Below are 25,272 nucleotides of genomic sequence, written 5' to 3'. Positions count from 1 at the left end.
AATAATAAGTCTGTATCCTTCACTTTAAAAAGTGGTCTACTGTTAATCATGTGCGCAGTACTCTTGGGGGATCAAGGGCAACTAAATTCTACTTCACAGAAAGGAATTCATGTGGACTCAACATAGAATGCGATTTTAATTTTTTAATCTGTGATTTCTTCTTTATCAGGCACGTTGACTGGACAGACAGCATAGTCAGATTTACTGCATGGTGATAACTCTCCCTCACTTCCTCCTCATACCAACTGCTATCACACACACACCAGTTCATTTTATCAATATTATCTTTTATTTATCTAATTTACATACAGTGGATATAAAAAGTCTACACACCCCTGTTAAAATGTCAGGTTTCTGTGATGTAAAAAAATGAGACAAAGATAAATCATTTCAGAACTTTTTCCACCTTTAATGTGACCTATAAACTGTACCACTCAATTTAAAAACAAACTGAAATCTTTTAGGTGGTGGAAAAAAATATAAAAAAAATAATGTAATTGCATAAGTGTCCACACCCTCTTATAACTGGGGATGTAGCTGTGTTCAGAATTAAGCAATCACATTCAAAATCATGTTAAATAGGAGTCAGCATACACCTGCCATCATTTAAAGTGCCTCTGATTAACCCCAAATAAAGTTCAGCTGCTCTAGTTGGTCTTTCCTGAAATTTTCTTCCCACAGCAAAAGCCATGGTCCACAGACAGCTTCCAAAGCATCAGAGGGATCTCATTGTTAAAAGTTAAGAGTCAGGAGAATGGTACAAAATAATTTCCAAGGCATTAGATATACCATGGAACACAGTGAAGACAGTCATCATCAAGTGGAGAAAATATGGCACAACAGTGACATTATCAAGAACTGGACGTCTCTCCAAACTTGATGAAAAGACGAGAAGAAAACTGGTCTGGAAGGAAGGTACCAAGAGGCCTATAGCAACATTAAAGGAGCTGCAGGAATATCTGGCAAGTACTGGCTGTGTGGTACATGTGACAACAATATCCCGTATTCTTCATATGTCTGGGCTATGGGGTAGAGTGGCAAGACGAAAGCCTTTTCTTCTGAAGAAAAACATCCAAGCCAGGCTACATTTTGCAAAAACACATCTGAAGTCTTCCAAAAGCATGTGGGAAAAGGTGTTATGGTCTGATGAGACCAAGGTTGAACTTTTTGGCCATAATTCCAAAAGATATGTTTGGCGCAAAAACAACACTGCACATCACCAAAAGAACACCATACCCACAGTGAAGCATGGTGGTGGCAGCATCATGCTTTGGGGCTGTTTTTCTTCAGCTGGAACTGGGGCCTTAGTTAAGCTAGAGGGAATTATGAACAGTTCCAAAATACCAGTCAATATTGGCACAAAACCTTCAGGCTTCTGCTAGAAAACTGAACATGAAGACGAACTTCATCTTTCAGCATGACAACGACCCAAAGCATACATCCAAATCAACAAAGAAATGGCTTCACTAGAAGATTAACAATTTGGAATGGCCCAGCCAGAGCCCAGACCTGGATCCGATTGAAAATCTGTGGGGTGAAGAGGGCTGTGCACAGGAGATGCCCTCGCAATCTGACAGATTTGTCTTTGTCTCATTTTTTTACATCACAGAAACCTGACATTTTAACAAGGGTGTGTAGACTTTTTATATCCACTGTATGTATTGCACATACAGTTGATTCATTTTCCAATAGACCACACTACACATGGTTATTACTACTTTCATCCATTCAGACCGGCTCTGTACACATGCCCTGTACTAGCGCATGCCCCATAAACTGTATACGCCAGATTGGCTCCAACACTTAGCTACTGCTACGCAGGCCTTCCCTACACTTTCTAGCTTCATTCACAGTTATGCGCATGTCTATGACGTGGTCACAAAAATGTGCTATGCTTACATATAAATGCGCTGCTACCAGGGCCGTCTTTAATATTGATTGGACCCTGGGCAAAAATTTACTTGGCCCCCCTTGGCCTTCCCACACCTTAGCAGGCAATCACGCCCTCCACCACAACACACACATAAAAAATCCACACACCTGGTAGAGTCCAGTGAATGACTGTAAATACTTCCAGTTCTGAAGACTCCAGCGGCTCAGGATCAGTGCTCTGGGCAGCTGGGCTCAGGCTGGAAGTGGGCACCGGTCTGCAGGAAGGAGACCAGGGCTCGGCTCACTCTAGTGTTACAGTGCACCCCACAGTATGCAGTATAGCACCCTATAGTATACAGCACCACACAGTATACAGTATAGCACCCCACACTATACAGTACCCCACAGTATATAGTAGAGCAGTATAGCAGCCCACAGTATACAGCACCCCACAGTATACAACACCTCACAGTATACAGTAGAGCAGCCCACAGTATACAGCACCTCACAGTATGCAACACCTCACTGTATACAGCACCCCAAAATATACACGATACAGCCCCCCACACTATACAGTACAGCAGTATAGCACTCCACACTATACCACACCCACAGTATACAGACCCCCACAGTATACAGGCCCCCCACACAGTATACAGGCCCCCCACACTATACAGCCCCCACACAGTATAAAGCCCCCACACAGTATACAGCCCCCACACACAGTATACAGCCCACCACAGTATACAGGCCCCCCACAGTATTCAGCCCAGCACACAGTATACAGGCCCCCCACACTATACAGGCCCCCCACACTATACAGGCCCCCCACACTATACAGGCCCCCCACACTATACAGCCCCCACACAGCATATAGGCCCCCACACAGTATACAGGCCCCCACACAGTATATAGGCCACCACACAGTATAAGCCCCCCCCATAGTATACAGCCCCCCCACACAGTATATAGGCCCCCACACAGTACATAGGCCTCCCACACAGTATACAGCCCACCACACAGTATACAGCCCACCACACAGTATACAGGCCCCCACACAGTATACAGCCCTCCCACACAGTATATAGGCCTCCCACACAGTATATAGGCCTCCCACACAGTATATAGGCCTCCCACACAGTATATAGGCCTCCCACACAGTATATAGGCCTCCCACACAGTATACAGGCCTCCCACACAGTATACAGCCCATCACACAGTATACAGCCCACCACACAGTATACAGCCCACCACACAGTATAAGGCCCCCACACAGTATACAGGCCCCCACACAGTATACAGGCCCCCACACAGTATACAGCCCCCCACAGTGTACAGGCCCCCCACAGTATACAGGCCCCCCACAGTATACAGGCCCCCCACAGTATACAGCCCAGCACACAGTATACAGGCCCCCCACAGTATACAGCCCAGCACAGTATACAGCCCAGCACACAGTATACAGCCCCCCACAGTATACAGCCCCACACAGTATACAGCCCACCACACAGTATACAGCCCCCCACACAGTATACAGCACCCCACTATACAGTAGTTTACAGTATATTAACATAACAGCCCCTGTCACCTTTTTCTGATGTAATCTTCACACAAAAAAGCTCCACAGTTAATTCCTGCTAGGACCTGTGATGACCTCATAGCCATGTGACCAGTAATTGCTAGGTTACTGGTCACATGGTGATGATGTCATTAAGGTCCTTGATCACAACTTTAACACAGTACGATGCCTGTGTAGCTGACAGCTTGACACCCGGGGCAGTAGCTAGCAGGGCTCAAGAGGCAGCTGCCTTGGGCCCCCCAGGAGCAACTGGGCCTGGGGCAGCTGCCCCTTTTGCCCCTTGGTAAAGACGGCCCTGGCTGCTACTCTTAAGGAGACTAGCAGCCAAACAACATGCACACTCACCATTCGCCTCAGGCGGCGACGAGCCTCCCTAGCGCCCCCCGCGATGCTAGGGAGACTCGTCCCTGTCGCGGCCTATTGGCTGCCCACCTCCACCCCCATATGTACTGATCCGCGAGACAGGGATATGCAGCAATTCAGGGATCAGGAGCGACGCAGGTTCTGGGGAGCAGGGTAAGTATAACCTATATGAGGGGCCTGGGAATTAGGGGTTCATTATACCCTTTAACCCTTGGATGGTATTAATAGAGAGCAGGATAACTTTATAAATTTAAACAATCATGATGCTGATTACTATACACAATTATGTGCATCTAAGAGGCTATTTAACCATCGTATTTCTTACACATCAGATCATATATTTCCTTGCATGCATTGATTATTTTAAAGTTTGTGTATATGACCGTTCATTGGCGATGTATCCCATTGTAGGTCTATCAAGCGGCATGTTAATGCCTTCCCTCAGAGGTTTTCATTGGGAAAACCAGTGTTGTTATGCCTGTGCAAAAGAAAAAAAAATCATAAGAAAAAAAGTTTGATGACCCCATTTTTCGCCCCATAAGATGCACCTAGGTTTTAGAGGAGGAAAATAAGGGAAGAAAAATATTTCTCTCATATCAGACCGACATTGGTAATCAGACCTTAAACTTAAGAACCCCAATTCACACCTCAGATCAGACCCCCAGTGTTAATAAGATCCCTAATCAGACTCTCACGTTCCATATAAAATAAAATAAAAAATTTATTAAATTTTTTCAACCATTTTCAATTTTTCAATAGATAGCATTTTTACATCCATATCAAAATTTGTTCATATTCAATTATTACATTTGTATTACCCCCCCCACCCTTTGCGCACTGCTTGCTCCTTCCCAGAAAGGAGAAAAATAAAAATTAAACATTTTTTTTTCTCATAAATCTCTCCTCCCCTCCTCACTCCATCCTTAATCACCCTGCCTCCCCCCACAGCCCCTAGTCACTACTCTTCCTCCCCAAGACCACTCAGTTTTAATTTAACCATTTCTGCCATAACCTAGCGAATCAGATTTTTTTCTTTCCTACCAAATTAAATTCCTCCCTGGCAAGCGAAACACCAACGGAGCCCTCCCATTCCTTGACCGTGGGAGCAGCACTCCCCCCCCGCCCCCCAGCATCCAACAATGCATTTCCTGGCCTGGAATAGCAGTTTGGAAGCTAACTCTTGGTGTTGAGGGACATCTATTCCATCCATCACCCCCAAGTTACATTTTTCAAATTGCCTTGGCACTTTAAACTGGTGGTATTCCTCTATTTTTTCATAAACCTTTTCCCAGTAATCTTGGATTTTTACGCATGTCCATAATACATGTATATCATCAGCTCCTACCTCATCACATTTTGGATACAAACTCTTTAGACTTGTAGCACTTCATTAACATCTTGGGAGAATAATACAGTATATTAAATTGAATAATTCTATGATAAAAATTCCTTGAGACCTTATTTTTGGCCTGTATGGCCAGTTCCCAAAAATCTTACCGTTGAGAATATAGGTCACTTCGCCATTTATACCTTAAACTATCAATTGCTCTTCTCTTGGTCTTTTGGTGTAACAAGCATTGATATATTCTTGAAACCAATTTCTTCCCTGGTGTTAATTTGCTAATATTAACTAAGGGCTGCGGTAGGGCGGTTATTTGTGCACCTTTTCCTGGCGTCTTATTCAGTGCTTGTTTTAGTTGAAAATAAGAAAAACTCAACTCTGTATTTTTCAGTTGGCAATTATCTTTAAGTTTTTCATAGGGAATTATATCCCCTTCTACCCATACCTGGCCTATTTTATATATTCCATGTTTCCACCAAATTTTTTGTTCAATCGACTTTAATTCTGTGAGATAAATATTATCCCACAGTATAGTGTCAGCATGGAAGCCACTCTGGGGCCATAAGTCTCTTACCACCTTCCAAATTTTAGCCATCAACACAATTAGAAGTGTCTTATTGCATTCCTGTTGCATCAGAGTGCCTGCTTCAAGTATTTGAAAAATATTACATTCTTCCAATCTTTTATTAATCCCTGCTATTATATTCTTGTATTTTTGCGTGTTACTCCAGGTTATCATATTTTTTATATAACCAGAAATAAAATAGAGTTCTAAGTCTGGTACTGATAATCCACCCTCCTTCTCCTGAATGCACAATATTTGTGCCTTTATCCTCGTTTTTTTTCCCACGCCATATTAAATCCGTTAATAAACTAGTTATTATTTTAAAAAAATCTTTTGGGGATCATTACCGGTGTATTCCACAAAATATAGTTCAGAGCGGGTAATAAACACATTTTCACCAGAGAGATACGACCACCCATTGAGACATTCAATCTTTTCCAAACCTCTATTTTCTTTCTCATTTCTTGTATTTTTGGGACCACATTCAGCTGTACATAGGCCCTGGAATTTGGGGTGATCTGGATACCCAAATATTTAACAGGTTCATTAATCATCTTAATTTCCAGCATCCCCGGTCTAAAATTGTTCAGAGGATCAATCGGGACACAAGAATGATTTAGACCAGTTTATTCTGAGACCGGCATATTTGCCAAACTGATCAAATACTTTAAAAATTTTAGAAAGTGATCCATGTGAACCCACAAACAGCATAATGTCATCTGCATACAGGGCGATTGTTTCCTCGTAAGTACCATACCTAAACCCCACAATATCTTTGTCTTGTCTAATCATATCGGCCAGCGGCTCCATAACTATAGCAAATAGCAGAGGAGAAAGGGGGCATCCCTGTCTAACCCCCCTACCAATATATATTTGATCCGAAAATTCGCCAGAATATTAATTTACTATCCCCCTTGCGAAAATTTCCGTATATAATAACTTTATCCAAGAAACAAAACTATCACCAAATCCCATTTTCCGCAATGTACCAATCAAAAAGGGCCATTCTATAGTATTGAAAGCCTTTGAGGAATCTATGGTTACAATCATCCGTTCTCACAGTTTGTGGGTTCATATTGGGTGTTTACAAAATATCTCATAATGTTATCAGTTGTAGTTTTCCCTGACATGAACCCCGATTGATCCTCATGAACAAGAACCGAAACTACACTCCTAAGTCTAGTTGCCAAAACCCTAGCCAATATTTTATTATCAGTATTAATTAATGAAATTGGATGTTATGAGTCCGGAAAAGCTGGATCCTTCCCAGGTTTTAAAATAAGTGTAATTAAAGCTGGTCGCAGGGTATCTGGCAATTTCCCTATCTGCTTCGAGGTCTCCCACATCGTAAGCATTTTCGGTATTAATATTTCTTTGTATTGGGCATAAACCTCAAACGGAATACCATCTATTCCTGGGGCCTTGTTCTTTGTTATCCTAGATAATGTATCATTCACTTCTAAAGTAGTTAAAGGCGCTTCCAGGGTCTTGCATTGATCTGTTGTTAGCCTAGAAAAGGAGATTTTTTGTGAAACTCACCTGTAAAATCTTTTTCTCATCTTTTCCATTGGGGGACACAGACCATGGGTATAGCTTAGGCCATTACTAGGAGGAGACACTATGCAAATAAGAAAAACAGCTCCTCCTCTACTGGCTATACCCCCATGCTCCAACAGGAGGACCTTAGTGCGTGCAAAAGCAGTAGGAGACCAAAAAATATTAACAAAGAAAAACAGAACCGAGGAATACCGCCATCGGGCCGTTAACCACAAGGTCCCAACAGAATTGAACCAACCCCTCCTGCAACAGACAAGAATGGGTGGGAGCTGTGTCCCCCAATGGAAAAGACGAGAAAAAGATTTTACAGGTGAGTTTCACAAAAAATCTCCTTTTCTCGCCCATTCCATTGGGGGACACCATGGGACGTCCTAGAGCAGTCCATGGGGTGGGAAGACCAGCACCTCCAGAGGGAAAACGTCCAACGGTTAAACAGGAACCACAGCCTTGCGCCCAAGGGCAGCATCAGCCGAAGCCACAAAGTGCAGCTAGTAAAACTTTGTAAAGGTATGTAAAGCTGTGATGCAGAGGCTCGATTGCGCCTAGCCCAGGAGGCCCCCACTGCCCTGATGGAGTGCGCGGTAACCCCAGCTGGGGGAACCCTGCCCCGGGACCGATAGGCCATGGCAATAGCCGACCGAATCCACCGAGCTACAGTGACCTTGGAGGCTGCCAGACCCTTACGAGGCCCCTCGGGAACCACGAAAAGGGAGTCCGAGCGGCAAAAGGGGTCAGTAACCGACAGGTACACCCGCAGAGCACGGACAACATCTAGAGAATGGAGAGCGCGCTCCTTGGGGTTCGCCGGGGAGGGGCAAAAGGAGGGCAGGACTATGTCCTCATTAAGGTGGAAGGCAGAAACCACCTTGGGCAGAAAAGAAGGGACTGGTCGCAGTACCACCTTATCCTTGTGGAAGACCAAAAAGGGGTCCTTAGAGGAAAGGGCGGCCAGCTCCGATACTCTCCTGATAGAGGTGATGGCCACCAAAAAGACCACCTACCAGGTGAGGAGACTCAGGGAAATTTCCCTCAGGGGCTCAAAAGGAGCCGCCTGGAGGGAAGACAGAACCAGGTTCAGATCCCAGGGGGGCAGAGGAGGAACATACGGAGGGACCGAATGTGCCACCCCCTGTAGGAAGGTCCTCACCGGACCGAGCAGAGCCAGAGACCGCTGAAAGAAAATGGCCAGAGCGGAGACCTGACCCTTCAGAGAGCTCAGGGACATTCCCCATCTCAAGGCCCGACTGGAGGAAGGAGAGGACCACCGGAACAGAGAAACGAAGGGGAAAAACGCCTATCTTCTCACAAAAAGCAAGTAAGGCCTCCCAGGTACGATAATATATCCGGGAGGAAGCTGGCTTCCTGGCTTTGATCATGGTCTTCACGACGGAGTCTGAGAAGCCCCTCTTCTTCAAGATGGTGGTCTCAACAGCCACGCCGTTAAACAAAGTGGCTGTAAATTCTGGTGGAAGAGCGGTCCTTGAGACAGTAGGTCCTCCCTGAGAGGAAGAGGCCACGGAACGTCTGCCAGCATCCGGGTGACCTCCGAGAACCAGGCACGGCGAGGCCAATCGGGGGCGATGAGGATGGTTGGGATTCCTTCTGCCGCGACCCTGCGAAGAACCTTTGAGAGTAGAGGCAGTGGTGGGAAGACATAGAGGAGTGCGAAGTCCTGCCACGGAGACACAAGAGAGCGTCCACCCCGTACGCCTCCGGATCCCAAGCTCGGGCCAGGAACGTGGGAACCTTGTTGTTGAGCCTGGACGCCATCAAGTCCACATCCGGGCGACCCCAACGGCGACAGATGTCCTCGAATACATCCGGATGCAGAGACCACTCAACCGGATCCACTCTGTTGCAACTGAGAAAGTCTGCCGTCCAGTTTTCGACCCCTGGGATGTACACTGCAGACAGTATTGGAACGTGAGCCTCCGCCCACTGGAGGATCCTTTTCACCTCCTGCATCACCGTCCGGCTGCGGGTCCCGCCCTGATGATTGATGTAAGCCACGGCTGTGGCATTGTCCGACTGAACCCTTACTGGGTGACCCGCTAGGAGAGGGGTCCAATGAGACAGAGAGGAAAATTGCTCTGAGCTCCAGCATGTTGATCGGAAGGTGGGCTTCCACCTCTGACCACACCCCCTGAACCGTCCGTGCCCGGAGAACGCCACCCCAACCCAGGAGACTGGCGTTGGTGGTGACAACTGTCCAGGAGATTGGAAGGAAGGATCTCCCCGAAGTCAGATTCTGAGAGGACAGCCACCACGGGAGTTCCATGCGAACCCGAGAAGGTAGGCGGATCCAAGAGTCCAGACCCCGCGATGTCCTGTCCCAGAAGGACAGGATCGCCTACTGCAGAGGCCGAGTGTGAAACTGGGCAAAGGGGACTGCCTCTAAGGAGGCCCCCATAAGCCCCAGAACCTGCATGCACTCCCGGATGGAGAGACACGGAGAGTGCAGAAGGCCGAGACACCGACGCCCGTATCCGAGAGGACTTGTAATCCGGAAGGAATAACCGGGCAGCAGTGGTGTCCATAATCATCCCCAGGAAGGTTACCCTCTGGGAAGGTTTGAGAGAGGACTTCGGGAAGTTGATCAGCCAGCCGAACTGTTGCAGAGTCTGAACAGTGATCCTGACGCTGTCTTCGGCCTGGGGACGAGAGGGAGCCTTTATCAGTATGTCGTCCAGGTAGGGCAACAGAGATATGCCCCTGGTACGGAGAAGCGCCATGAATGGCGCCATGATCTTTGTTAATACCCGAGGGGCTGTTGCCAGCCCAAAGGGAAGGGCGACGAACTGATAATGACAGCCGCCAATGGCGAATCGCAGGAATCTGTGGTGAGATTCTGCGATAGGGACATGCAGATAGGCGTCCCGGATGTCCACCGACGCGAGGAACTTCCCTGGAAGAGAAGCAAAAACGGAGCGGATGGATTCCATCCGGAACCTCCGCACCCGCAGGGACTTGTTTAATAGCTCCAGGTCTAGGACTGGATGCACTGAACCCTCCTTCTTTGGTACTACAAAGAGATTTGAGTAGAACCCTACGCCCTGTTCCTCCAGAGGAACTGGGGTAACTACTCCCCGGTACAGAAGGGAAGAGACCGCTTGTAAAAGGGTCGAGGCTCAGGCCGGATCCCCCGGAACACGAGAAGGAAAGAAACGTTCCGGAGGCCTGGAAACGAATTCTATTTTGTAACCGGAAGTCACAATTTCCAGGGCCCAGACGTCTTGAACGTGAGCTCTCCAGACTTGCTGAAAGGAGAGCAGACGGCCCCCCACCGCAAGTGGTGGGGGCGCCCCTTCAGGCAGAGGACTGCTTGGGAGCTGTGGGGCGGGCAGAACTCCCTTGGAATTGTGCCTGCGGGCACCAGGAAGGTTGGGGCTTAAAGGAAGGCTTCTTGCGGGAGTCCTGAGAGCCGCCGGAGGAGGGGGCTGTCGCAGACCTGGAGGAGGAGAAGCGCCAAAAGGACTGGTTTCTAGGGCCAGAGGGGCGAGCTCTGAAAACGCGCTTGGATCTAGATTGGGGCAGGTGGGTGCTCTTGCCCCCCGTAGCGTCTGAGATAATCTCGTCCAGCTTAGCACCGAAGAGCTTGGAGCCCGCAAAGGGTGAGAGAGTGCTAATGTCCAATGAGGCTTCACAGAGGAATTTTGTTGCCCGAGACATCTGGATGACGAAGTTCAAGGTGTCCGCAGAGGCATCCTGCTCCGCGAGGTCCTGATGGTGGCGCTGCAACCACACCGAAAGCGCCCTGGCTACCCAGACCGCATGCCAGTGCCCGCCAGAGTCAAGATGGCTTTGGAAAGAGTACAAACGCCTGTCAACAAAGTCCTGTAGGGAAGACCCATCCAGGACAGGTATTGCCGTGTTCTTAGCCAATCTGGCCACCGGCGGGTCGACCTTAGGAGGTGAAGACCACTGCTGCACGTTTTCTGCCAGGAAAGGATAAAGAGTATCCATGCGCCTTGTGGCAGAAAAACAGTGATTAGGGCGCTCCCAGGCCTTAGAAAGGACGTTGGCAAACTCGCCATGAATCGGGAAAGAGACTGCCTCTGGTTTCCTGGAATGGAACAGGGGGAATTCCTGGCTACTCGAGGAAGGAGGTTCCCCCTGGATGTCAAAGGAGAGCCGCATGTACTTATCTGCGTCCTGCAGATTTCACCCTCTGCTCCAGACCAGTAGGGTTCACTGGCACAAGGAGTGGCAGTGATCTGGATAGAGGGTAAGAGTAGGTGACCCTGGAATCTGGTAGGCCGCCGAAGCTGCAGGTCGAGCCCGGTTCCACTTATCTTCTGGGGAAAAATGGAGGTAGCCGGGGACGTCCATTCAACCCCGGCGCTTGCTCCACTGAGAGACCAGGGACGCACCATGCGACCCTGCTTCCTCTGATGAGAAAAAAACTACAGGGACAATCCTGCAGGAGTGTCACCTCCTTATCCGACACCAAGGTCCTCCTGTTGGAGCATGGGGGAATAGCCAGTGGAAGAGGAGCTGTTTTTCTTATTTGCATAGTGTCTCCTCCTAGTAATGGCCTAAGCTATACCCATGGTCTGTGTCCCCCCAATGGAATGGGCGAGAAATACTTCAATTACTCTTACCGGTAATATGTTTTCCATGAGCCCATGACAGCACCTGTGAGAGATCCTCCTCCTTCTGGACAGGAAACAGGAACTTCCCAGATCTTTAAATTGGACCCATGCCTTCCACCTTCAGTATTTGACAAGATTCCTGGGACCAGCAACACACCTATATATAGTGAAAACTAACAACATAGGCGAGAAAACATAATAGAAAAAAACTCTGAGCCAAATATATGTCAGGCATATCTCTTCTTTGGCACCATACTAAAGAGTAAATTTCTCTTTATTTTATTTTTTTTTTTTTCATCATCATTCTTTATAAAAAATATTATTATTTTATTTCTTTTTTTTTTTTTTTTTTTTTTATATTAAGGGAGGGAATTATGTAGGTGCTGTCATGGGCTCATGGAAAACATATTACCGGTAAGAGTAATTGAGGTATTTCCATTACGCCCCATGACAGCACCTGTGAGAGACTAGACTAGATAACTATTAGGGAGGGACTACAGCCTGCAGCACCTTTCTCCCAAAAGACATATCCTGCACAGATGAAAGGTCCAACCTGTAGTGCTTGTAAAACGTAGAGGGGGAACTCCACGTTGCAGCCCTGCAGATTTGTTCTATGGTAGCACACCCTTTTTCTGCCCAGGAAGAGGCTACTGCCCTGGTGGAATGGGCTGAAAAATCTGAAGGGACCTGACAATCTGATAGTGAATATGCCAAACCTATCGCTCTCTTGATCCATCTGGCTAAGGTACGGCTTGTAACCTTTGAGCCCCTGTTCTGACCCAGAAATTGAACAAAGAGTTGCGGGGTCTTTCTAAAGTCCTTCGTAGACTCTAAATACGCACAGACACACCTTCTAACATCTAAAGTATGAAAGGATCTTTCTCCTTCATTCTTTGGGTCCTGACAAAAGGAAGGGAGAACTATTTCCTGAGACTTATGGAATACCGACACTACTTTGGGCAGGAATGCAGGGTCTGGTTTGAAAACAATCCTATCCTCCAGAATCTGAGTATATGGTGGGGAAGAGGACAAGGCGGACAGCTCTCCTACTCGTCTGGCAGATGTAATGGCCACTAAAAATACGGTCTTATAGGACAACATCTTTAAGGGGATGTCCCCCAGAGGCTCAAACGGAGCCTTGGTTAGAGTAGAAAGAACCAGGTTAAGGTCCCATGGGGCTGACTTAGATTTAACTATAGGACATAGTCTAGAGGACCCCCTAATGAACCTTTTGACCCAAGGATGAGTAGCCAATCGAAAGTCAAACAGGACACTCAGTGCTGAGACCTGCACCTTGAGAGTACTGGGTTTAAGCTTTTTGTTAAGGCCTTCCTGCAAAAAGTTCAAAATTAACGGGATGTTGGGTGAGTTCAAGTCAAAGCCTGGACCTGCAAACCGAAGGAAGGTTTTCCATACTCTCAGATAGATTTCGGAGGTGACTTTTTTCCTACTAGCCAGGAGAGTCCCAATGACTTGTTCTGATAGGCCTCTAGACCTGAAGAATGTCCTCTCAAAATCCAAGCTGTCAGGTGGAGGTTCTTGACTTCCGGATGACGTAGAGGGCCCCGATATAATAGGTCCTGTCTTTCTGGAAGCACCCAGGGATCGACTATTGATAGTCTCCTCAACCAAGCAAACTAAACACTTTTTGGCCAGAATGGTGCTATTAGTATCACTGTAGCCTGTTCCCCCCTGATCTTCTGGATCACTCTGGGCAATAGGGTGATGGGAGGGAAAGCATAGACTAGGCCCTTCAGATTTATCATCAGCCTGTTGGGCTTGGGGACCAGAAATGGGGTTGAATAAAAACCCTCTCCTTGTTCGTCCTTTGGGACTGGAACAAGGACTACCTTCTCCAGGAGGTTGTTTATTTCCTCCGAAGGTGTCACCTGTTTTGGAGGATTTTGGTTTAATAAAGTAATTTTGAATGTCCTGGGTGGTAGTCTCTTGAAGTCTAGGCGATAGCCTTCCCTTATAACATCCTTTATCCAGGCGCTTGCGGTAATATTTCGCCAGGCCGGAAAAAATAAGGAAAGACGACCGCCTAATTGGGGTCTGGCGTCATTGTTGAGTGGAACTTGATGTTTGAGGTCTGGATTTTAACAGCACACCTTTGGATTTATCAGAACTCCACTCCCTCCTTATCTTTTAAACCCCAAAACCTTTCCTTCTTTCATTGATCCGAAATGGCTTCCCCTGTTTAGGAAATGACGGTGCTGGAAATCCTTTTTTCTTATCAGATGCCTTAACCAAAATATCATCTAAGGCTGACCCAAACAAAAAATCTCCTTGGCAAGGGAGGGCACAGAGCTTAGATTTTGAAGCTACATCGCCCTTCCACCCTTTCAACCATAACGACCTTCTGGCTGAATTGGACAATGCAGCCGCCCTAGCGGAAAGCCTCAATGCATCAGCAGAGGCATCAGAGATGAAATCCACTGCACTGGACATAGTTGGTATAGCCTCCAGCAGCTGATCCCTAGGAGTCTTGTTCTCTATATGAGACTCTAATTCCTCCAACCAGAGCTTTAATGACCTTGCCACCGAGGTAGTCGCTATATTTGGTTTAAAGGCAGAAGTGGAAGCTTCCCAATTCTTCCTTAAGTACGCATCAGCCCTTTTGTCCATGGGATCTGTAAGGGACCCTAAATCCTCAAACGGGAGAGCTGACTTCTTATTTATCTTAGCTACGGAAGCGTCTACCTTCGGTACCTCCTGCCAAGCTGATACTTCTTGATCGTCAAAGGGGTACTTTCTCCTGACCGCTCTAGGGATAAAGAATTTTTTATCAGGCTTCTCCCATTCGCGTCTAATCAGGTCCTTGATACAGTCCTGAATGGGGAACACCCTAGACCTTTTAGGCTTTAGGCTCTCAAACATTAGCTCTGGTCTAGACCTGGACTCCTTTTCTTCCTCAAGCTCCATCGTGGATCTAACTGCCTTCAATAGTAGATCTGTATTTTCCGCTCTAAATAACGGCTTCCCTGTCAAATCCTCAGAGGAGGAATCTGAGTCTGCAATAGCGCCCTCCTCAGACCCAGAGTCCATAGAATCCTCCACTATCGCCTTTTGGGCCCTCTTATGCCTGGATGAGCTAGGCAGGGATTTTTTAAACTCCTCCACAGAAGAACGTACTTCATTTTTAACTAAATCTTGGATACTTTGCAATAAAGATGGCGACTCCTCTGCCACTAACTTATCCAGACATGATTGACAACATGTTTTTGGGTAAGACGGATCCAACTTCCGCTTGCAAATTCCACACTCTTTAGCTCTTTTGTGGGAAGCTTTCTTTGGGGCTTCTTTAACCTGCATTTAATAAAACAGCCCAATCAGTCTAACCTGACCATAATAATAACTCCCCGAAGGGAGATGGTGGGGGTTAACCCCTCTTACCCCCAGGAGTACCATGCTTGGTTCCGAAAGCTGCTCCTGTCTGTCGGTGCGCTGTTGTACTTCCCCCTCTTCTTGCATGATAATGCTGCCTCAAGGGGGGCCAAAGGAGGGCTGCAGGTGCCGCCTGGCGTCCGGTCCGGTCAGTATCTGCCTGCTGCTGCTCCCTCCACGCTGGCTGGCCGGCGCTCTCTTTTTCAAATGGGCCGCGCAGCGCCCGCCATGTTTAAGCTCCTCCCCTTCCGGCCAGTGGAACGCACGCGTCAACTCCGGTGCGACGTGCACGCCCAGCTCAGCCAGCCTCAATGAGAGGAGAAGACGAACCTCCCCCCTCACGCCGCAACTTCGCCGGCAGGCAGGGTCACAAGGCAGCAACAGGATTCCCCCCATGGCACCGAAGAAGGGAAAAAACAGCAGACGCCGGGCTTCTCAGCGGCTCCTAGTGGAGACTTACGCCGACAGGTACCTCCACTAGGTTTCGTTTTAACCCTAGAGATCCTGCAGCCGAAAATAGACCTGGAAAGAAATCCTCCTGTCCCTGGACAGGAAACAGAAAAGAACTGAAGGTGGAAGGCATGGGACCAATTTAAAGATCTGGGAAGTTCCTGTTTCCTGTCCGGAAGGAGGAGGATCTCTCACAGGTGCTGTCATGGGGCGTAATGGAAATATTAATTTCATCCAAAAAATTTATCTGTTCCGAACTTTTATTTATTTTGCTACTATAAATGTCTGCAAAATATTCTTTAAGCAGTTCTATTTTAGGCCTCTTTCACACTTGCGTTGTTGGAATCCGGCATGCACTTCCGTTGCCGGAGGTGCCCGCCGGATCCGGAAAAACGCAAGTGTACTGAAAGCATTTGAAGACGGAGCCGTCTTCAAAATGCTTTCAGTGTTACTATGGCACCCAGGACGCTATTAAAGTCCTGGTTGCCATAGTTGGAGCGGGGAGCGGGGGAGCAGTATACTTACAGTCCGTGCGGCTCCCGGGGCGCTCCTGAATGACGTCAGAGCGCCCCATGCGCATGGATGACGTGATCCATGTGATCACGTGATCCATGCGCTTTGGGCACCCTGACGTCACTCTGGAGCGCCCCGGGAGCCGCACGGACGGTAAGTACACTGTTCCCCCGCTCCCCACTACACTTTACCATGGCTGCCAGGACTTTAGCGTCCCGGCAGCCATGGTAACCACTCTGAAAAAGCTAAATGTCGGGTCCGGCAATGAGCCGAAACGACGTTTAGCTTAAGGCCGGATCTGGATCAATGTCTTTCAATGGGCATTAATTCCGGATCCGGCCTTGCGGCAAGTCTTCAGGATTTTTGGCCGGAGCAAAAAGCGCAGCATGCTGCGGTATTTTCTCTGGCCAAAAAAAGTTCCGTTCCGGAACTGAAGACATCCTGAACGGATTTCTCTCCATTCAGAATGCATTAGGATAAAACTGATCAGGATTCTTCCGGCATAGAGCCCCGACGACGGAACTCTATGCCGGAAGAAAAGAACGCAGGTGTGAAAGAGCCCTAAGTCATTTGTTCAGTGAATTTATTTCCTGATTCATCCACTAAACAATAGATGAAATTATTTTTTGTTTGAGCTGCTACCAAGGCCGCTAACTTTTTTCCTGGTATATGTGCATAAATGTAATTGTCCCTTACATAATTTTCTTTTTGATGTTCTGCCAGCAGGAATAGTTAGTCTTTTAATTTAGAAGCTTTCTCTGTCCACGCGGTATAATTTTGCTCTGTAGGGCTCTCAACGTACTTTTTTTTCCGTCTTTTTCCAGATGATTTATTTTCTCTCTTATTCCTTTCTTATATATTACTGTATATTTTGTTATAATCCCTCTAATAAAGGCCTTTGCGGCCTCCCATACCATATTAACTGACGCTGAACCTTCATTTATATCAAAGAACTCTATTATCTCCTTTAAGATCTTACTGTGTGTACCCATCATATTTATCCATCCTATATTTATATTCATCTTTTAAAAAAAATAAAAAATTATTTTTATATTTATGTTGATTGGATTGTGATCTGAAATCCCACGTTGTCCATATTTAACCCCATCAATGTCTAGTGATCCTTTATTATTTGTGAAAACTAAATCAATTTGTGATAAGCTCCTGTGGGTCTTTGAGAAACACGAATATTTTCTAAATTTTGGATGCATAACACTCCAAATATCAATCCATCCCATCTCCTCTGTAATATTTTTTAATTTTGATCCCATACAAAAAACTTGTGTGTTGCTTATTTTACATCTGTCTAATCTTACATCCATTACATTGTTAAAATCCCCCACCACTAAAAGTGATTTATCCCCCGCCTTAAGTGCAATGTTGTGCATTTTTAATAGGACGTCAATTTTAAAGGGTGGTGGTATATACACACTTGCTATTATCCAAGCTCCACCTTCCAGTATGCAATCAAGCAAGACATAGCACCCATCCCTATCTACAACTACTTTAACTATTTTTATATCTACAGTTGTGGCCAAAGGTTTTGAGAATTACATAAATATTGGAAATTGGAAAAGTTGCTGCTTAAGTTTTTATAATAGCAATTTGCATATACTCCAGAATGTTATGAAGAGTGATCAGATGAATTGCATAGTCCTTCTTTGCCATGAAAATTTACTTAATCCCAAAAAAAGGACCTGCTGAGATCATTTCAGTAATCGTCTTGTTAACTCAGGTGAGAATGTTGACGAGCACAAGGCTCGAGATCATTATGTCAGGCTGATTGGGTTAAAATGGCAGACTTGACATGTTAAAAGGAGGGTGATGCTTGAAATCATTGTTCTTCCATTGTTAACCATGGTGACCTGCAAAGAAACGCGTGCAGCCATCATTGCGTTGCATAAAAATGGCTTCACAGGTAAGGATATTGTGGCTACTAAGATTGCACCTCAATCAACAATTTATCGGATCATCAAGAACTTCAAGGAAAGAGGTTCAATTCTTGTTAAGAAGGCTTCAGGACTTCCGGTTCCGGCGCCCACATGTAAGGTTGCAGAAAAGAAGAGCTCCCGCCATCCCTGACTAAAACGATCGCCATAAAACCAGAATTACCAACTTAGGAGTGCCAGGAGAAGGACTTCTGTGCATAAGAAGCCGATGGGCTCTGTATGGACCGATAAGTGCTCAATATGGGCAAGAAACTACGAGGAAAAGGAGCCAATGATCCACCAGCGGAGGGGCCAGAGGCAGCAGACACGATGCCGAGCAGTTTACCAAGCGGCACGGAGGCTAGCAATGGCTCCGATACTGGCCAGTTCTCATCCGTGCTTGATCTAAAGGACTTAGATTATAAATCTTTGGCTGTAGAGGTGGCAGCACACTTAGACACGGACCTACAAACCACGTTGGCGACGGCCATTAAAGCCTCTATGCAGCAAATTCAGGAGGATCTGAAACAACAGAACGCGCGAATCGAGGAGACAGAATTCCGAGTACATGCGCTTGAAATCAATATAGAGGCTAACCAGTCGCAAACAATACGACTGATCACAGAGAACAAGAAGCTTTGGGAACGCATAGAAGACCTCGAAAACAGGTCCCGATGTAACAATTTAAGGATTGTGGGGATCCCAGAGGAGGTTCCGGCAAAGGACTTGCTTAATTTTTGTGAGTCGGTGCTTCCCGAGTTATTAGGCATACCAGAGAGATGTATAGTGGAAAGGGCACACAGAGTGGGCCCGGATACCAGAGTAATAAACCTGGAAAAACACAGGGACAAAAGGATGGATAATAGACCCAGACAGGTCATTGTTAAATACTTGAACTTTCAAGACAAAGTGACTATTCTGCGTCATTTCAAAAGAAGATCTGGAAGCCTTGAATGGAAAGGAGCTAGGCTCCTTATATTTGGAGATTACTCCGCAGACGTGGCTAAGCGAAGGAGAGCCTTCTCTAAAGTTTGCTCGGAACTATATCAACGTAGCACTAGATTTGCATTAATGTACCCAGCGATCGGATATACAAAGCTGACGGAGGCACAGACACTTTTGAATCACCTGAAGAAGCAGTGAGAGCACTTCAACTGCAGGTGGATAAGATGGATCCCTCCTGGACCAGAATGGCGGGAAAGAAGAAAGAATTTGAGATCGGCCAGACAGGTCCCCACAGACGAAACGCTTCAGAGATCATCTGGAGAGGTCCACATCACACGAGCCAGTTGAGAATCGAGATTGGGCGGAAGATTGAGCGGACTAATTGGTGCCCTTCACTGGCGCAAGGGACTACCAGGAGGTGATGGTAATGTGGTTGAACGGGTAGACACTAAGCCCAGGGGTCAACCAAGTTCGTAGAAATATTACTTATGTTTGGGACGTGCATTCATTTATTGTTAGTTATAAGGGGGGACCCGGGATAAGGCTTACTTTGGGGGTTTACATTGGTCTGGGTTGGGGGAAGGGGAAAGTGATATAGGTACAATGCACAATATGTTAGATGGAGATGGAGAATGGAGCGGATTCGGGACTGAAGTCAAATCTGCTTAGTCCAACCAAACTTATGTTTTTCATGTACTGTTTATCCAGTTGTGTGTTTTTGGGGGGGGTTCAGTTTATTCTCTGGTTGTGCGCTCATGCTTTCCGCTGACATTTTTTCCATGTGCATGAACCCTAATGCGTGTGGTCTCCTGGAATGTTAAAGGGCTACGTTCGCCTTCAAAACGTAACATGATCCTCCATCATCTAAAACGAAGTAAACCAGATATTGCATTATTACAGGAGACGCACTTGTTGGGTGAGGATTTTGTGCGCATGGAGAAGATGTGGGTAGGAAAAGCTCTTGGGTCACCTGCACAGGGACAGAAAGCGGGCACCCTGATTCTTTTTCATAAGAATTTTAAATTTCAGGTGATAGATCATATCGCAGATACAGAAGGTAGATGGCAGAAGGTGAACATAATGTATCAAGGCAAACCGCTATGTATTTTTAATATCTATGGACCGAATGGAGTGAATAGATCTTTTTTTGACTCCCTAAGTCGGGTGATAGGTGGTGAAGCAACAGGTAGCATGATAGTGGGAGGAGATATGAATGCAGTAGTGCATTATAGAGAAGATAGGAAAGCCTCTCATGGTAAGAAAGTCTCCCAAGGTTTACGTAATAGGATATTAGACAGATTCATGAAAGATAATGGTTTAGTGGATCCATGGAGGAGCGGTAACCCAGAGGGGAGGGAGTATACCTTCTATTCTACACCGCATGATTCGTGGTCTAGAATAGACTATATTCTGGTCTCTTCAGACTTGATTCTTCAAACCCGATCCACTACCATATTAGATATGGTCATCTCGGATCATTGCCCTGTTCAGTTGGAGCTACATGATAAGGTTCAGAAAGGTACAGATTACATTTGGCGCTTTCCAGCATACCTAGCAAATAACGAAAATTTCCAAGAGCTTGTGAAAGCCTGGTTCCTGGAATATATGAGTGACAATGAGGGACATGTAGAAGACCCAACTTTGCTGTGGGATGCCGCCAAAGCGGTATTAAGTGGAAGAATAATTTCACATGTATATGCTATAAAAAGGAAAACAAAGCAGAAAATAGACGAGTCCACTGATATATTACGTAAAGCGTACACATCTTTTTTTGACTGATGGCACGGCCGAGCTGAAGCGGGCCTGGCAATGAAGGACTATGATCTCTGGTACACTAGGTGGGAGGAGATGCATAGAATTAAGAAGGAATCCATGTTCTTTAAATATGGTAATAAAGCTGGCAGAATCTTGGCAAGGCTATCTAGGGGACCTAGAGAACAACTGTGCATCCCTTCCCTGAAAGATAAGTCAGGACACTTAGTCATCCTCGGAATCAGTATTAGAAATTTTTAGAACATATTACCAAAATCTATACTCTAGGGATGACCCACCACAACCACTGACAAATACCCTATTAGATAGAGTTTCCATTCCACGAGTAACGGGAGAACAGCTAGATGACTTTTCATGTACTGTTTATCCAGTTGTGTGTTTTTGGGGGTGGTTCAGTTTATTCTCTGGTTGTGCGCTCATGCTTTCCGCGGACATTTTTTCCATGTGCATGAACCCTAATGCGTGTGGTCTCCTGGAATGTTAAAGGGCTACGTTCGCCTTCAAAATGTAACATGATCCTCCATCATCTAAAACGAAGTAAACCAGATATTGCATTATTACAGGAGACGCACTTGTTGGGTGAGGATTTTGTGCGCATGGAGAAGATGTGGGTAGGAAAAGCTCTTGGGTCACCTGCACAGGGACAGAAAGCGGGCACCCTGATTCTTTTTCATAAGAATTTTAAATTTAAGGTGATAGATCATATCGCAGATACAGAAGGTAGATGGCAGAAGGTGAACATAATGTATCAAGGCAAACCGCTATGTATTTTTAATATCTATGGACCGAATGGAGTGAATAGATCTTTTTTTGACTCCCTAAGTCGGGTGATAGGTGGTAAAGCAACAGGTAGCATGATAGTGGGAGGAGATATGAATGCAGTAGTGGATTATAGAGAAGATAGGAAAGCCTCTCATGGTCAGAAAGTCTCCCAAGGTTTACGTGATAGGATATTAGACAGATTCATGAAAGATAATGGTTTAGTGGATCCATGGAGGAGCGGTAACCCAGAGGGGAGGGAGTATACCTTCTATTCTACACCGCATGATTCGTGGTCTAGAATAGACTATATTCTGGTCTCTTCAGACTTGATTCTTCAAACCCGATCGACTACCATATTAGATATGGTCATCTCGGATCATTGCCCTGTTCAGTTGGAGCTACATGATAAGGTTCAGAAAGGTACAGATTACATTTGGCGCTTTCCAGCATACCTAGCAAATAACGAAAATTTCCAAGAGCTTGTGAAAGCCTGGTTCCTGGAATATATGAGTGACAATGAGGGACATGTAGAAGACCCAACTTTGCTGTGGGATGCCGCCAAAGCGGTATTAAGTGGAAGAATAATTTCACATGTATATGCTTTAAAAAGGAAAACAAAGCAGAAAATAGACGAGTCCACTGATATATTACGTAAAGCGTACACATCTTTTTTTGACTGATGGCACGGCCGAGCTGAAGCGGGCCTGGCAATTGGCAAGGAAGGACTATGATCTCTGGTACACTAGGTGGGAGGAGATGCATAGAATTAAGAAGGAATCCATGTTCTTTAAATATGGTAATAAAGCTGGCAGAATCTTGGCAAGGCTATCTAGGGGACCTAGAGAACAACTGTGCATCCCTTCCCTGAAAGATAAGTCGGGACACTTAGTCATCCCCGGAATCAGTATTAGAAATTTTTAGAACATATTACCAAAATCTATACTCTAGGGATGACCCACCACAACCACTGACAAATACCCTATTAGATAGAGTTTCCCTTCCACGAGTAACGGAAGAACAGCTAGATGACTTAAATAGGCTAATTTCGCAGGAAGGGTACAGTCATTAAAGTCAGGGAAGGCGCCGGGGCCCGACGGTTACACGGGCGAATTTTATAAGGTGCTGGGGAATGATGTCGCTCAATTATTGATGAAGCAATATAACTGTATACTGAAGGGGGAACAAGCGAAATTGACAAACAATACTGCGTACATACGTTTACAAAGCAAGGGAAAGATCCAGCGCTGCCGGCATCCTATCGGCCTATTTCTCTCATAAACGTGGATCAAAAAATCCTATCAAAGATTATGGCAGATAGACTAGCCAATATCTTACCAAACTTGATTGGTTCATCACAGGTTGGATTTGTCAAGGGCAGGTCGGCTGTATTTAATATAAGAAAAGTACTGACGATATTAGATCACTCTTATCGCAAGGCACCTGACTTGACAAATCCAGCGCTGCTAACCATAGATGCCGAAAAGGCTTTCGACAACGTAAGATGGGATTGGTTGACGGCAGTGCTGGAAAAAATGGGAATCACAGGAGTATTTAGAGTATTCCTGAGGGCACTATATACTGACTCAAAAGCGCGGATAGCATTGCCAGGATTTTTATCTAGCCCCTTCCAGTTATTGAAGGGTACACGGCAGGGATGCCCTTTGTCACTGTTACTGTTCAACATTGCATTGGAGCCTTTTGCGAGATATCTAGAATCGAAAGAGATATTTGAAGGAATCACAATAGGAACAAACATGGTCTTTGCGTCCCTTTTCGCGGACGATATCATCATGTATCTAGCTAACCCTCAAAGAGATTTAACAAAAATCTTTGAAGCATTATAGGAGTTCGGTGTGTATTCGGGTTTTAGAGTGAATATTGCTAAGTGTGAATTATTATTCCTAAGGGGACAAGCAGGGAGGAAGTCAGATGATCTACAACAGTTCCCAGTCAAAGTGGCAAAGGAGTATATTACATACCTTGGAATAAAAATAGGCAAGTCTCCTCACTCCCTATATGCTCTCAATTACACACCATTAATCCGTAAAATTCAGCAGGAATTAAATAGATGGAGAAGTTTACCACTGTCATTATTAGGGAAATGCCACTTAATAAAGATAAGCTTCCCAAAATGATTGTACCCGATGCAAACCATACCAATTCTCCTACGTCACAAGGACATAATGGCACTCAATAAAGCCTTCACAGATTTTATATGGTCTGGGAAAAGGTAACGCATTGGGATGAAAACGTTATGGCGAGCACAGAGGGCGGGAGGAGTACAATTTCCAAGAAATAACCTTGCAGGGATATCCCGCCATTGTAAAGATTGGGTAAACCAGACAGCATACTATTCGAATGTGGTATTAGAAAGGGAGTTAGCTAAAGGCTATGACTTAGGAGGACTCTTACACTCTAAATTGGCACTACTACACCCAGATTTGAAGAACTCGGTGGTGATTAGGGATACGGTGGTAACGTGGAAAGAGATGAGAAAGATATACGGCTTGTCCTTTTTAGCGTCTAAGCATATGACATTATTTGGACATCCAGAGTTTGAACTAGGAAGAACCAATAAATTGTTCCAAAGCTGGAAGCCCAAGGGAATAACTAATTTACGACAGATAATACATGACAAAGAGTCAAAATACTTGACCTTTAGCGAGATGCAAGAAAAGTATAATCTTTCTGGATCACAAGTTCTTCCTTATTTGCAGGTAATGCACTTCTGCAAGAATAGACTGAAAGATTTGAAAAATGAATATGTCTCGAATGAATTTGATAACTTATTAAAGAATAAGGAACGTAAGATATCCCTGTCTGAGGTGTATAGGGAGATTAGAGACAGGGAGGATAAGAAAACGTCCAAGTTGTTTCAGCAATGGGAATCACTTCTAGACAAATCAGAGTGGAAAGACAAGATTATAGATAGATGGATGAGAGTAAGAAAAGCTGTGACGTGTGAAAGATGGAGGGAATCCCAGTTTAAACTACTCCACAGGCCATATATGCCTTTAATTTACCCCAAAGCAATGCTTATCCTAATAGATTAGTGGTGTGCCCTAAGTGTAAGGAGCCAAAAGCTAATTTGGATCACTGTGTATGGAAGTGTCAAAAGAAACAGACGTTTTGGAAGGAGGTGCTTACATGGATCAAACAAACGTGGAATATTGACCTGGTTTGTGAGCCACAAGTGGTGCTTTTTCATGTTTATGAGGATCATTTAAGAATTCCAAGGCTGGTGGATGGGACACTATTAGTTGCGCTGAGGTGCTTACTTAATAAGTCGTTAGAACATGAAATTCCGTCTATGGCTGAATTTATAGGTCAGATGAAACACTTCTTGTTAATGGAACAGTTAGAAGCAGAATCACACAAGAATAGCACGTCGACACACTTAAACACGTGGAAAGCATTTATTAGTAAAAACCTGTCAGGAGAGGATATTCAAAAGATCATGAAGAACTTTAGGTATACAGAATGGTATCTAACGAAAGATCTAAGAGGGACATTGGGGAATTTGAAAGTGAAAGAATGAATGATAAGAAAGAAAAGGAGGGAAGGTATAAAGAGGCACATCCAGAGAAAAGTTGAGGGTGGGGGGGGAGGTTGGGGGAATAAATTAGTAAAAGCATGTAACATAT

This window comes from Bufo bufo, chromosome 5 (assembly GCF_905171765.1).
Source record: "Bufo bufo chromosome 5, aBufBuf1.1, whole genome shotgun sequence".
NCBI classification, from domain to species: domain Eukaryota; kingdom Metazoa; phylum Chordata; class Amphibia; order Anura; family Bufonidae; genus Bufo; species Bufo bufo.
The sequence above is the reverse complement of the archived record's forward strand: the minus strand, read 5'-3'. Positions refer to the sequence as shown.